At 44.8% G+C, this 15493-nt stretch overlaps 1 long non-coding RNA gene and 1 pseudogene across 1 annotated transcript; one reads left to right on the top strand and one right to left on the bottom strand.

Annotated features, from left to right (window-relative positions):
• The first annotated feature begins 2149 nt into the window (after positions 1-2149).
• LOC125942074 (uncharacterized) lies at positions 2150-3453 on the top strand. Its single transcript, XR_007464771.1, has 2 exons — positions 2150-2304; positions 3320-3453. It is a non-coding gene; the product is annotated as an uncharacterized LOC125942074 (long non-coding RNA).
• A 3981-nt stretch (positions 3454-7434) lies between these two features.
• Positions 7435-7614, bottom strand: LOC119437834 (U2 spliceosomal RNA; annotated as a pseudogene).
• Between the last annotated feature and the right edge of the window lie 7879 nt (positions 7615-15493).

The raw sequence follows: 15493 nt of genomic DNA, 5'->3' as shown, positions 1-15493 counted from the left end.
ATGCTGCCTTCTAAAATAAAGCTGTTGTTATATAACAGTCTCTTCGTTCCACATGTTAACTATTGTAATCTAGTGTGGGGTACGACATCGCAAACAAACATTCATAGTTTAAAAGCACTACAAAAGAAAGCCGTCCGGCATATTATTAATGCTCCATTTGATGCACATACATTCGAAATATTTCGCGCTCTTAATGTGTTGCCTATTGAACACTTTTACGAATATAACCTTGTCTTGAAAATTAAAAAATATTTTTGGTCTAACAATACGGTTTTCAGAAATTTGTGCAACCTAACGGAATCAACGGTAGTGTTGTATGAATTTAGAACCCGGAATCAGTGGGTATTGCCTTTCTCAAGAACCAATTATGGTTTGAAGCGATTGCAGAACCAAGTGCCAAGAATACTAAACTTGTTATATGCTTCTCATACTGAGCTGAACACGATTACAAGAAATACATTGAAAACAAATTTAATGAATAATGGTAAAGTTTTATAAAAACCACATTTGCAATCTTGTTTACAATGTCTCGAACCTTTCTATATTCCCTTTTGTTCCGCTTATTTTTTGTGTGTGTACCACTGGATAATGCCGATATTTCACAATAAAACCTGTATAGCGTAAATCTTAGCGTGTATCTACATTTGTGCATAAAGAGCCTTACATATGTGCGAGTACATTATACTTCTTGAATATTGATGTTTGTATTTTATAGATGTGAATATGTTTTGAACTTCTGTAAGCCATTTTTGTATTTACTATATGCTGTAACTGATGCCAAGGAAAGGGGAAGGAATCCCGTCAAGCTGCTTTTATGCAGCTTTTTGTTCCTTGCCCTGCATTTTTTTTCTCTTTGTCTTTTTTTTCTTCTTTGTAAGAAAGGGAGGAAAAATGCGAAATAAAATTGAAGTTGAAGTTGAAAAAAAAAAAAGCCGACGCTACCACTAGACACTGTGCTTCCGTCCACTACAGCTTCAACTAGCGCGTATGCCCGTGATGCAATCGCCCGTGCTGTCCATGCTCGCCAACTTGCGCGTGCTCGTCTGCGACTGTCTCAAGACAAACAGAAGCAACGCTATGACCTCCGTCACGGTGATGTGCATTGTGCGCCCGGCGCCCTCGTGTTGCTTTGGTCACCATCGCGTAAAGTTGGCCTTTCTGAAAAACTGCTCTCCTGTTACACAGGCCCATATCGCGTGCTCCGCCAAGTGACCGACGTCACCTATGAAATCATTCTAGTCACGCCCACTACGTCCTCCGCTGTGACAACCAGTGATATTGTCCACGTCGCCCGACTCAAACCCTACACCTATCCAAGCGCCTTGGATATTTAACAGCACCTTGACGGCGCTTTTGCCGCCGGGGGGGGGGGGGGTAGTGATATCATCTAGAGATGCCCAAGAGACGAGCCGCCGCGAGAAAGACGATGAAGTGTGTCTGGGCTTTTGGCGCGAGCAAGGTGTCGGCCTGGCGGTTTGATTCCAGTGTAAATATATTGTAAATAGCCTCTTTCGTGTGTGTCTTTCCACACGTAACAATATTCTTGTTTCTGTCATCACCGATTCCCTCCAGGCTACGTTTCGGCTTTGCCCAGCTATAAACCTTCAGCTATGAACCTATGACCAGAATCTTCAGCGCTTGTAGGGGGCAACCATATCTTGTTCTGGGGACTGCGAGAACAGGCGGACGAGCCAGAGGGATAAATATCAGCGTGTTCCCGCAGTCCCCAGAACAAGATATGGCTGCCCCCTGCAAGTGCTGGAAGCTTTAATCTATAGCGAGAAAGGTTCAGCGAGTTCAATACGGCATGTAAGATCGTGAGCAATGGCGGTGATACTCTTTATGTATAGAGAAAGAAATTCAACAAGAGGGGACACTCGGCAAAAACTGGCAACAGGAAACACGTCACCATACGTCACGCTATACTTTTGACACCGAACGTTAGCTGCCGCGAGCATCGAAAAAAAAGTGAACTTAAGTTAACAGGCATTGATTTATTGTTTTAATTCTTTGCCGCGAAAACTAAAACGTTTTGCATATAAATGAACTTAAGCTTTGGGAGTTATTTTCCTTGCCTTACCTAGCCACAGGTTAATGACTCGCCAGATACATGCGTCATCTGCCAGACACTCCCCCGAAGCCAGCGAGGATGGCTGCGCGCGCGTTTGAGCGCTCGCGCGCGGCGACCCGTCTGTCTCCTTTTTTTCTTTTTAAAGTGTAACCTGGTTTATTGGGCTCTCCGCGTATTCTTGCGTTCCTTCTGCACTGGGACAAGACACCACTGCACTATTGGACTACGGCAAGGTGAGAAATCTTGTTTCACAGTCTACGACGCAATTAGGCTTACGGCACGGGACCGACACTTAAGACGCAGTTAGCGAAAAACAGCTCGGCCATCCTGGCGCAGTTAATTTGAGTTAATGAATCGTGCTGAGACATGTTTCCTACGCATCCTATGGAACTATTGTAACTTATTTCGGTTTTTGAGTCACACTGGCCGCACAGGGCGCCGTGTCGCAGTTAGCGAGAACTCAGCCGTGGTGTGTAGTCTAGTGCATCTTGCTAGGAGAAGTTTGTGCCGCTTTCTCTGACGCCAGACATTACTGAAAAGTAATTTCGTTACTTTCTGGGGTACTTTTGAGGCACGCTGGCCGCACAGCGCGCTGTGACGCAGTTAGCGATAAGCAGCTCGGCCGTGGTGATAAAGTTAGTTTGGCGTGTAATGAATCTTAGAGGGACAAATCTGTGACGTTTTTTTGTGGCTCCGCAACAACATATACCTTCTTTCGGTACTCACGCCTGTTGAAAACGCGATGGGCGATTGCCAAGAGTGATAACATGGGGTGTGCTGCTGGCGCCGGCAGAACGCGCGAACGACGAACATATCAAAAACTTGTAATTCGCAAATTACGTCTTCTAAAGGACTGAAAAAAGGCATTGCACCCACGCATTTGTCTTGAGTGCCTGTTGCGTCCGTCTCTGTGTATGTAGCGTACCGTCGCGTCACATGAGGCCTAGTTTTGGAAACGCGAAGTCGCTCGTGTATTTGGGCTGCCAAAGTGCAGGAAATAATGCCCGGAAATGGGGGAACGCTTGGAAATCAGATGTTTTCATATATGTTTGGGATGAGTCGGGTATTTTCTACGCCATGTATGTAAAAGCGAATTACTTTTGTTTTTAATGCCGCCCATTCACCGCTTTCGCACGTTTCGCCTCTAGACGCAGTATTCCCATGTCTAAATACCAAAATGACTCATGCTTGTAACATGCTGTTACGTGCTTGTAAAAGTAACATGCTCGTAATTTAGTTTTTTTTCAGCTGGTTCCATCCGGTGGAGCTTCATACAGGAACTACTGCTTTACCTGCTGGTGTCACAACGTTGGATGAATGCACAAAAAGCGCGGAACGAGCTTTTATATAGACCAAAATAAATATTTCCTCATTGCACAAAAGGTCTTGCGTCTACTTTGTGAAATTGCACGTGACACAGATTCGATGGAACTTTACGAGATCGTTCGCAATCATTTTTACTAAATAATAAACGATTCTGCACAAAGGGCAAAAAAAAAGAAGGGGTGGGGGGGGGGGGGCGCAGCCGGCGTGCTAGCTTGCGTTCAAAATACGCGCGCTCAAAACCGAAACCGGAAGTGATGTATGTGATTGACACCGACCGCTTGGCACGCTGCAGTCAATTCGGCCGCTGGGCCCTATGCGAGTGTCCCCTCTTGTTGAATTCCTTTCTCTATGCTTTATGTATCAAAAGCGTGCTAGCCATACGAAGGCTACAGACAGACGTATTAGCCATACGAAGGCTACAGACAATGAAGCACAGCGGAGATCACCAGTTAATTCCTAACTTGAAAATGCCGAATAAATTATGATAAAGGTATAAAATTAAGATGAACTCTGTATTTCTAAGAGAAACAGGAAAAAAAAAGTGCAGGAAAGGACTATCGTTTCTTTGTTCTTCCAATTGAATTGACCTTTTGTTTTACAAAGAACATTAAGTATTGCATATATATTAGTTTCCATTAACAGTAAATAACAGTCCATTCCCCACATAATTTCCTTGGCTGCATTGAACGTTGTCTTCCTAATGTGTGTTAATTTCATCAGTTTTTAAAACTGCTGTCCAGATAGAACTGTAAGACTTTTCTATGAGAGAACGATGAGACTTTTCGGTTTTCTCAAATATGTTTATAAAAACGGCACTGTATATGCGATGAATAATAAATCGCGCATGTAAACTCTCAGGAACGACACATGTCGCAGATGTGCAGTATCAAATTTGTCCTCAAGAGAAATAAGCGAGGGCGTTGCGGAACGATGTATAATAACGCAATTTGTAACAATGCAGCAATGGCCGGCTCCGTCGCTGTGTTCCCGGGTCGCCTACTGCTGCGCGACCATCTGGGTGTCGTCTGTACATGCCAAATCCCGTCCAGCCTCATCGTCCATCGTGCCAGGAACGAAGCGTCAAGCAGGATGCACAGAACCCCCGAGGAGGAGTCGCGTGCAAGTGGCAGACAAGCAACGGTTGCCCCTCGGATGTGGTCTGGTGATGAACTGCCAGCCAGAGGCCACAGTGAAATTCCGCGTTGCACTCGGTGCTCTTCGTTTTCAAGCAGCAGGTACAGGACGAGGCGTCCACGGCTGCCGCGTCGCTGCGCTGGCACCGATGGGTTCCCCCAAGCAGTGACAGTCGTGGTGACCCATCAGCGTCGTTGACAAGAACAGGCGCGTCCGACGCAATGTGCGAGGTCTTCTTGGCTAACTCAGGGCACAGAACTTCCTTATGGTTTGCAAGTACGGCAGCTTGCAGTTGGCCTCAACTTGCCACGCATCTTCTTCGAGTCATCTTGCTGGACTCTGACAAGGCCTTGGACGAACCCACATACAGCTGCATGTACGCGCCCCTCTTCGGGGATTGTGGGTCGCCGCACCGCACCGCAGGAGACTGCACCGCAGTCTCCGCAGTCTCCTGCTCTTCGGGGCGCACACAGCTAGCGCTACGGAGGCTTTTTATGTGTGTAAATTAAAAAAAAACGTTTTTGTTATAGCATTTTCCCATCGAAATAAAAATTGTTCATTATTGTTGACGCCGTGGTAATATTTTCTGCTCTACGCGGTCGTATGCAAACCAATATTTACATTGTGGTTAAGTGTACTCATGCTGACCAAAGAGTAAGCATAAGTATTTGTAGTAGGACGCGTTGTTATACCTCACTCGGCTTGTTGACAGTTCCTTGGAACAGGTATTTCACTCTTTACAAACAAAGGCAATAGCCGTTCAGTATGACACTTATCCATTCTGAAGGCGCATTCCGAATAAAATACTGCTTCCCTAGAAAAGCCATGGTTACGTTGTGAGTATAGGTTAGTAAACCGTGATTATTAAATTACGCGACCTCTCATAAAATGTACGTGCTCATTAAGAAAATGGCTGCGATTAACTCATTGCATTCGTGAGTACATATTTTCACCTGTTTCAGGACATCGCTTGGGACATTGGTACACCCGATCAGCGACAACGCTGAGGTAATCATTTGCCTTATCTTTAGTGAACAATTGCGGAAGAGCATCTTTCATCTTTGCCGTGCCCTATTGTGCAGACTAGTTGAGTGTGTCTTTATTCTGTGGCCGCTGCCGCCGGTTAGCTCTGAATTTGGTGGCTGACTACCATCGTTGCTCCTTAGTATTAGCTGTTTGCTACATACTTTGGAGGAGTCTGCTCACTACAGCCTGCACTTTGACACAGCCTCTTTTCTCTCGCTGCGGTCGGATACTGATGCAGTTGTCTGTTCATCATGACTACTGCTATACCAAAACTCTGTGTCATTTAAAGCGGCAGCTTTCTTTAGCTACTTGACTCACTTTGGATGATGTGGTGGTTTCTTACTCTACAGGCACAGAGGGTAAGAGGATGTATGGAGGAGGGGGAGTAGGAGACTAGTGGAGAAAGCCCAGGTGCAAAGGCGGAGAGAGCTACCATGTCGTCATTGAAGACACATGCACAGGTCGAGCACATGACGTGCGCCGGATGGCGTTTGGTATTCCGTTTTCGCATATATGTGCGAGTGCCAAGCAGTTTTTTTTATTGGCGGCGGCGCGGCAGAAGGCGACAGCGACAGAGACTCACATCCCATCTCCTTTATGGCTACTGCTACTCGTGTTTTATCATATCCTTTGTTGCTGACTATCCCTGCGTATTCTCGGAATGACGAGGTATCTTTAATATCATTGTCACATTCATGCATCTACAATTTAGCTAACCGACCGGGCCGTTTTAGAAATGGTTACAAGATACCCAGACCCCAGATACGACCAATGCATCTGAAGTCGGCTAAGAAGACATTGTCTACGAAATGATTAGTAAACGACAACTGCCAGAAACCAGTTTTATAAATGTGTGGGGATCGTGTTTTAGTGGCGTTTCGAACTTATATGAACAGGCGGCGGCCTGACAATCATGTTATGACACGCAATATACTGTATACTGGATATATAATTTAGGTTTTATGCAATTTTTAAAAATAGCCTATTGCAGATAACATAATTCCAGTCTTTGAGTTTGATTATCAAAGAGGCAGACATTAACTCCGCGATAAAACTAAATACATATTCAACTAAATAACAAAAATTCTCTAATTATCTTCTGAATTGATTACATTGCGGCACTTATTGGAATTTACAAATTGTAGCCGGTGGGTTTGCAAGGCGTGTCCAGTTGGACTGAAATTCTAAGATGAAGCCTCTTTGGAGATATGCGCCATCAAACTCACCGTAAAAATGCACTGTCGTTTCGCCTACCTTTTTTAACCAAACGCGCTTTTATGCACTGGAGTCCAAAAGTAACTGGAACGACCATGTATTTCGTTCCAGACTTTGGGTAATATTATGTCGAAACAAGTGTCACCCTGGAAGTTCATTTCAAGTGGATACGTCTTGCAAACTCACCGCTACAATTCGGTAATTGCAATATGTACCGGAAAGTAATTAATTCAGAAGTTATTTAGTGAATTTTTGTCCACTAGTAAATATGTGTTTCGATTTCTCGGATTATTACTGTCCGCCTCTTCTAATAATGCCGCTCAAGGGCAAGAATTATGCTATCTTGCAAAGGCCGATATTTAAATATTCCATAAAACTTACAAATGATCACTCCGTATATTTTTCAAAAGTCTTCATTGCCGGTGGCTCGACGAGGCGAAAGTTCTCAGTCCTAAGGTTTCACCACAACAAAAGTACCTGTGGGTTCAGCTCGACAGTATGACTCGTCCTGCTCCTCTTCGATTCGTGCAAACTGTGCTTTCAGAGCAGAAAATAAAGGAACCCTGAGTATTACTCGCTGCAGCAAAAAACACATTTTCTCTGGCTTTTACAGCGAAGCTGCATATGGCTAGTTTCCACTGGATGGAAGCCGTAGACTTCGATCCGCGTGGGCCGATCCCGAAGTTAGTGCGATGCCGGGCCGACCCGAGGCAAAAGTTAAGCGGGCTTCAAGCACTCCGCCAACTTGCAAAAATAAGTTTAATATCTTGGGTCCAAATGCAACCCATATCAGATATTAAGTTGATCAGAACAGATACTACACGTTGACCCGCGTCGGCCATGTCTACGTTCGATACAAGTGTACGCCATCCCGCGCATTTAAAGTAGTGCAATATTCCCCCAATACTATGGTAGTACCTACCAATCTGAGTGTCTTCTGACTCCTGACGTCATGGTCTAGGTAGACTCCTTTTCTCAGTTCTGCTCTGACTGCGAAATGGGTAGGCCGCGTGTTGTACGGTCTGAATAGGAACAGCGTGCCTACCAAGAACAACGGCTTGAACAGAAACGGGAATGGGCGCGGCGGCGGAAGGAGACCACCGATGATGAGCGCAAATATCTAGGCCTAGCCCAAAAGCCAGGCCTAGCTAGATGCCCATCAGCTCTGCTGTCTCCCTAGCATTGCGCCTCCCACGCAAGCTACGCTATTTTTTGTCATGATTTGGTTAACTCCCGAACTTTACGACTCGAGACGTGCATATGCGCGGAATGGGTCTATCTGTAGCATTAAATTGAGGTAAGATAGGTGTCAATTTTTATAATTATTCTATTATTATATCAGAATATTTTGGGGTAAAAACTTCAAGACTGTTCAATTTATTTTGTAGAACAGCGTTGCCATAGTTACTGAAGTCAACCGTGAACGTACGTTGAACTGCGAATATAGTTTTTTTTTTCTATGTTTTACATCAACATTAAATCGCTGTATCCTTGTTACATGAAGTCGCCAAAGTTGACGCTCTTTGCTCCCTTTGGTATCTGATTTTGCCTTCGCAGGGATTTTCCTTTGTTACATTTCCTTTCAAGTTGCCTTAAGAGGAGTCAGAGGGAGAACACACCCAAAGCTCATCAACTCACCGCTGAAAGTCGAAACTGACTCTCGGATTAAAAAAAATTTACTCTGACGTCATTCTCCAGAGAGACGTTCTAATGTGTTGAAAACACGGCACCCACGGGAAAAAATGCGGTTTCAAGCACTGATCTGGGGCGGTATTCTGTAAGAGTCCAATCAGTGGACTGTCCATTTCGGCTGTCGCTGGTTGGCTGCTGCTTCACGTGAGGGAAGGTGCCAGCCAGTATCCTTCCTGCACGTGAAGCAGCAGCCAATCAGCGACAGCCGAAATCGACAGTCCACTAATTGGACTCTTACAGAATACCGCCCCTGGACTAAGTAGAGATCAGAGGATGCTGTTGTTCACGCCTTCAAGATGTATCAACGAGGGGGGATTGGCCGTGGTTCTCAGTGGAATATCAGTGGTTTCTCGCGGGGCTTTCCTGTCCTTTTTTGCCACTCTTTGTCACTCCGATTTTTATTAGCAAAAAAGTTTTCATCCGCTCTAAATTCACCAGCTCGTCTCATTAACAGGTGGATATTTCTGCTACTGTCAAAATGTAGTATAAAATTCCAGTTAACCCTAAGTTGTCTATTCTGCTTTCTTCCACCATCGAAATGAGAGAAAATGTTTTACAAAAAAAGTGCTTTTCCGAGGGTGAAAGAATCCCGCGAATAATCGCAAAGTGCCTCGAGCGGCCAGTCGCGCGGAAAAATTTCTTGTATTCGCGGGCTTCTCTCACGCTCCGAAAAACACTTTTATGTAGCACGTATTGAGCAACAGAAAGCTGTATCGGGAGTTTTTCAGGTTGCTCTACAACGCCGGACTATACCGCACCTTCATGCATGTAGGCACTCTCATCTGCTCGTCAAACGCGCGTAGCGTCCGCGCGCGTGCGTTTCCTTTCTTCAACGTCGACAGCTGTCTCTTGACGTGGCGACATGTCGCTGTTAAAAAATTACTGCAGGAACTCCCTACCGGGACTTGTCAGCTAGTCCGTAAACATTCTTTACGGGTTAACCTTCCTGCCTTTCCCACCCCGTTTCTCTCTCTCTCTCTTTGCAGTCACTCATCTTGCACACATACGTCTCTGAGGTATCCGAACGCGTCTAGTGGAATGATGGCGACGTTTGCTCGGTTTCTTCGCTCAGAATTATACTGAATTAGGGTTAAGTAATGTAATGTAATGTAAGGGATACCAAGAGAAGGGAAGCACGTACTGGCGAGGACGACAGAAAACTACGTGGGGTAATGAAGTTAGGAAAGTTGGAATCAGCTAGCGCAAGACAGGGGTAATTGGAGATTGCAGCGAGATGCCTTCGTCCAGCAGTGGACATAAATATATGCTGATGATGAATGTAATGCGAACTGCTCTTCATTGCCCTTACTAATCTTGATTTTGCATAAGCAATGTAATCAGTCTTAATTACTGTAATGACTGTAGGTATCTGTTTTCGTTCTGCACCGACTATATGTACGTACGATCGACTGTATGGTACACTTACTTGTTGCGGCAACTCTAGTGGTCGGCTTTATTTCTGCACCGACTGTATGGTATGGCCGACTGTGTGGTATAATACTTCTTGCGGCAACTGTAGCGGTTTACTTTCTTTCTACACAAACTGTATGATATAGTTACCTTTTGTGGAAACTGTAGTGGCCTGCATTCTTTCCGCGTGGTATAGTTTCTCGTTGTGGCAATTGTACTACCTGCTTTCTTTTGGCGCTGATTGTTGCGGCAGTTGTAGGTGCTCTACAGTATTTTTAAAAATTCCGTAAAACTTAAAAATGATCAACACGTGTGTGCCTTCCTAAGTAAAACCAAACGAAATCTTTTAATTTGCTGTCTTCACATAGGCTTTGGTTTATATTCACCCGCCAGGGTGGCTCAGTCAGCTAAGGCGTTGTGCTGCTGAGCACAAGATGGCGGGATCGAATCCCGGCCGCCGCGGCCAGGATTCGATCCAGGCGAAATGCAAAAACGCCCGTGTGCTTGCGTTGTAGTCCACGTTAAAGAACCCCAGGTGGTCAAAATTAATCCGGAGCCCTCCACTACGGCGTGCCTCTTAATCAGAACTGGTTTTGGCACGTAAAACCCCAGAAAGAAGAAAAATGGTTTATTTTCGGAAAATGGTAGCGTTACTTTTTGCGCCGGCTGGACTGGCCTACTTTTTGTTTTACGCCGATTGTAACTGTAGGTGTTTTATAGCCATAATCATAAATAGCAGTAGTCGTACGTAGTCATGGTAGTTTCATATACAAGATGTTTCTACGAACAGTTTAACTAATATTTAGAAATAGCCGTTTTAATATAAAAAGATGGTTGCTTCCGATACATGCTGTCAGTGGTGGCGATCCACGAGGTGACGGGTGATACCTGCTGATTAGTCGATAATTAACAAATAATAATTTAAATCTGATTATTAGTAGGCTCATTATAATCGGGAAATTGAAGCGAGCTCTCTGTACAGGCCATGTCGACCTTTGCATGTGGAAAAATGCCATAACCCGAAGAACTGTGGCATCGGAACACGCGAAACCGAAACAGGAAAGCTGCAGCCAGCGAATAGCCACGCCCCTAGAGGCGAGGTTCTGCTAACGGCACCCAGCGGACGGCAGCCAGCGCGCTGCTGCATTAGAGCGCAAGTGTATCTAGTACACTCTACTCGTACTTGAATAAGGTTGAGTGGGCCGGACGGCGCTCTGCCGCTCAGGCGCCGTGTCACTAGTGTGTGCTACGCGTGACGAAAAATTGTGCGAGGGCGCTGCGAACGAACTGAATTTTCGTCACCGCCCCGTTTCAAAAGGGACGCCAATAAATCATCATCATCACTATCACCACTGGGGCGCAGACGCGCCACGCGGGATTTTCCACGCTCTTTCACTGCGGGCACTGAGACCGATTGCGTATATATGCTCTGAGAATTGTGCTTCATTTGAACTGCAAATTTATATTCATACCCTTCTGCCACGTATATGAATTTGGGGCACGGATTATACCACACCACGTCATCAATTTTGCTGTCATTGTGCAGTGCGTCGTCTCTTAGCGAGTGCACGTTCCTTGCGCGGACGCCATGTTTTTGTTGCAGAAAATTCGTACAGTACATTTCTTAAATTTCGTTATTTGCTTTTGTGCGCCCATGACTCTTGTCGACCGGTACCAATTGTAATTTAAGCCCAGTGAACTGTTGTCTTCAATGCTGCATTTTTAAAAGTAGCACGCAACTTTCATACAGTAGCCACCGATCTGCAACATGAAGCTACGTAAGAAGAAATTATTGGTATCATGTTGTTTCACGCCCGCTTCATGTTGGTGAATATTAAAAAGCAGGGACATTAATAGAGGCAAACGACATGATAGTGAAATATACCAGGTTAATACTGCGTGGCACGAAGAGGAGAAGCGGGTGACTAAACTTCTCGGTACATCAAAAGGTACATAGACATATTCACGACATACATATATATAACACAACGATTATCTGGTACTTTATATGCACGAATTGAAAAAGTGAAGCTCTCGACCGGTATAAACGTGTTTGCAGTAACAAACACGGCACCATCATACATGTCTGCATGCTGGTGCCGTGAAATCCGCCGCATCTACAGGAAAGCGTATGAGCGGTTATTGCACCTTTGCTGCTATTTGAGCATCGATCGCTCTTTCGGAGGTGGTTGTTAACCGGTAACACGGTGCACTGATTCGATCTTAAGCTTCGTACCGTAAGTACTGCTATATAAGCTATCAGAGCACGCCTCAATGCAGGTAAGGTCTAACGGCGACAGTATAACAAAGTAGGAGTGAGCAAACCTTCGGCATTTCGAATAAAATGACGCGAAGCTCACCGCTTTTCATGAACGAGCCCGATGGACGCACGTGCGGTCACTTCAGACGAACGTGACTCCGGGCTGGCGACGGCAATGGCCAGGCCGCGGTGGTATTCGGGGTTCGTGTTGTTGCGTGACTCTATCGCTGATGGTTTCAGAGATATTCCCGATGTCACTTGCCTGGGAGGACAATGGTTTATTCAGAGAGCGCCAGCAGGGCCCCGTGCAAGGGATCGAGCAACGACTCGCAGCGTTCAACTATATACGGCTGTGTTAATTGTGTACCACCAACAATTCTCCAGAGAAGAGGCCCACCCTAGGGAGCGCGCACGGCAGCTTCGAGCGACAGCTTGTGGCTGGTGGCCTTGTCACCGTTGGAACTAGAATGTACTACAATTCTAGTAAACTCTATAGATGGAACCAGCCCCAGGCGCACCAATGGGCTTTCGTAAAGAATGAATCGCGTCAATGATTGGACGTTAATATGAACTACAGTGTTGGGGAGAATGGATACACTCAATATATACTTATGTACTCAGACTGAATTGGCGAGACTGGTTAGTAATGACCAATGTAATCTCCGTGGCCGGTCTGGCGCTCTCCTTTAACATGCCAGCCGGTGGAATGAAGTAGCAACATGTGTCTAATTGAATGGTATTATTATTTTCTTGTTATTCAGTTCGTATTCGATTCGAGAATTCACTAATAAACATTATCCAATAGTCGTGAATCGTTTCTGTTCGAGTGTATAAGGCATAATAGCACTTTGAAGTCTCGATGGCGAGTAACGGATGCACTATTCTGCTGCTGGAGGGTCGCGGCGCTTGCGCAGAGGCTCCCCAGTTCCTGACCGAATTAACGCACGGGAGCTGATAACTTCTACTTAAGAACTTCCTAGTTGTCATTCTATACAAACGCACCATTTTGGGGCAGCCTGTAAATCTGCCAACTCGATTCAGGAAAGGAAACTTATTTTTTGGACAGTCTCAACATGTTTGCATCCCAATAAAACTGAGTAGTGCATGTGGTACCACACTTATCTCATTTAACGAACACATAAATCTGGATACATATCTAAAAGAGGCATGTCGTTCCTTTAATTGCTTCAGTATCGTCGTTATGATAGTGCACCGCATAGCTAAAAGTAGGCGTTTATAGTTTACAAGTTGCTCAGTTGAGCGGACGTACAGTTCGGAATAGCAATACATGCAGGTTTCAAATATAAGGTAACCGCATCCTTCTTTTTATGGGAAATCCGGTTCGAAAATAATATCATTTTGCTTACACCCCTAGAAGAAATCCGAAGGACACAGCTACTTTGTTATTTTAAATAAACAAATCTGGAGTTTCACGTGGAAAATCACGACACGATTACGATCGAGCCACCCCGTTCAGTTGTCACCACCTGGGGTTCTTTTACGTGCACCTTAATTTAAGTATATTAATCCCGGCCACGGCGGCCGCATTTCGATGGGGTCGAAATGCGAAAACACCCGTGTACTATTATTTACGTGCACGTTAAAGAACCCCAGGTGGTCCAAGTTTCCGGAGTCCCCCACTACGGCGTGCCTCATAATCAGATCGTGCTTTTGGCACGTAAAACCCCATATTTTAATTTTTTATTTAGCCACTGCCATTCTAATCAGTCATTAAGATAATATTTAGCCACAGCCATTGTAATCAGTGATTTAGCTAGTATTTAGCCATAGCCATTATAATCAGTGATTAAGCTGATATTTAGCCACAGCCATTATAATCAATGATTAAGCTAACATTCAGCCACATCCATTATAATCAGTGATTAAGCTGCCGCGTCCGCTTTTCTCCTTTTTTATTTTAGAGTATGGCTGGGAAAAATATTTAACACGGCCTTGGGGCAAAAAATTAGTCACGGCCTTGGGGCAAAAAATTAGGCCCAAGCTCCGACCGCAGTACGAGACCAAGTAACAATTACTCCGCATTCTATTGTTGTCTAAATTGGAAATTTGGAGGTAGTCACATTGACAATCGCTCTTAATTTAATTCTATATATTCATCATCGAACTCTAAAACTCAATTGAGGAGATATCGAGACGGAGCGTGTCCCGCTGCGCGTCGGACGGCAACGCCCCGTAAAGAAGTGTGAGGCTAAGCTTGAATGATAGCATGTCGCGGCAAATCCTGACCCGGCACTCAGTCGCACATGGTTGCCAGGCACAGCATGCCGTATCATTAGCTGCCGCGATTGGCCGAGTCGTTCGGTTTCAAACTTCCTCGCGCTTCTCGTCACGGGGCGTTTCGGCCTGGTATGACAGCGGGGCCGCCTTTTCTGCGCTCCCGCGGCGCCGGGTTTCCGTATCGCCTGGACATGGCGTTTAAATTCGATGATGAAAATCTCAAACTAGATACGATTGTCCCGATTTAAAAAAAAATGGGGGTGCAATAAAATCTGCCTTCAAAATCGCCATTTAAACAACTGCCCCTAAGGCACTAATAAAAGGGTAATTATTATATTTTTTGTTAATTGGTCTTCTGAAGCTCACGTTATTACCGGAAAAGAATCTCCACCTCGCCTAGGAACTCATCTGCAACAACGCCACGTTCGCTGCGCCTACAGCGTTTTTATAAAACAATTTATGTTGTCTATATGAACACCCAGTACACACACACCCAAATATATACAGGGAGTTTCAGCGAACACTTTCAAAAATTCCTAAAAGTTGCCTGTGGCAGATAGCACAATTATTCTAGTTGATGAGCTGGTCTACTCGAAGAGGCGGACATTACTTGCACAAGAAATTTAAATTCAGAATCGAATATTTCACAAAAATTCACTAATTATGTTTTTAACTAATTACCTAATGGCCCATATTGCAATTTACTAATTGAAGGCGTGGAGTTCGCAAGGCGGATCCACTTGGAACGAATTCTCGGGATGATACCAATTTCCAGATGTTAATTCCCGAACTTTGCGGAGAAATGCATTGGAGTTCCATTTAGTTGCTTAACAAAACGTCGCTTTATGCATTGAAGCACAAAATTAATTGGAACGCCAATGCAATTCTCCGCAAAGTTCGAGAATTAATATAACGAAACTGCTGTCATCCTGAGAATTATTTGCAAGTGCATCCGCCTTGCGTACTCCGCTCCCCGGCTACGATTTGTGAATTGCAATATGGGCCATCAGTTACTTAGTTAAATACCTAATTAGTGAATTTTTGTTGATTAGTCGATTATGCATTTCAACTGTTTGTGCAAGTAATGTCCACCGCTTCGAGTAGACCAGCTCATTTAAGGT

This window comes from Dermacentor silvarum, chromosome 1 (genome assembly GCF_013339745.2).
Source record: "Dermacentor silvarum isolate Dsil-2018 chromosome 1, BIME_Dsil_1.4, whole genome shotgun sequence".
NCBI lineage: Eukaryota > Metazoa > Arthropoda > Arachnida > Ixodida > Ixodidae > Dermacentor > Dermacentor silvarum.
The sequence above is the reverse complement of the archived record's forward strand: the minus strand, read 5'-3'. Positions and strand labels throughout refer to the sequence as shown.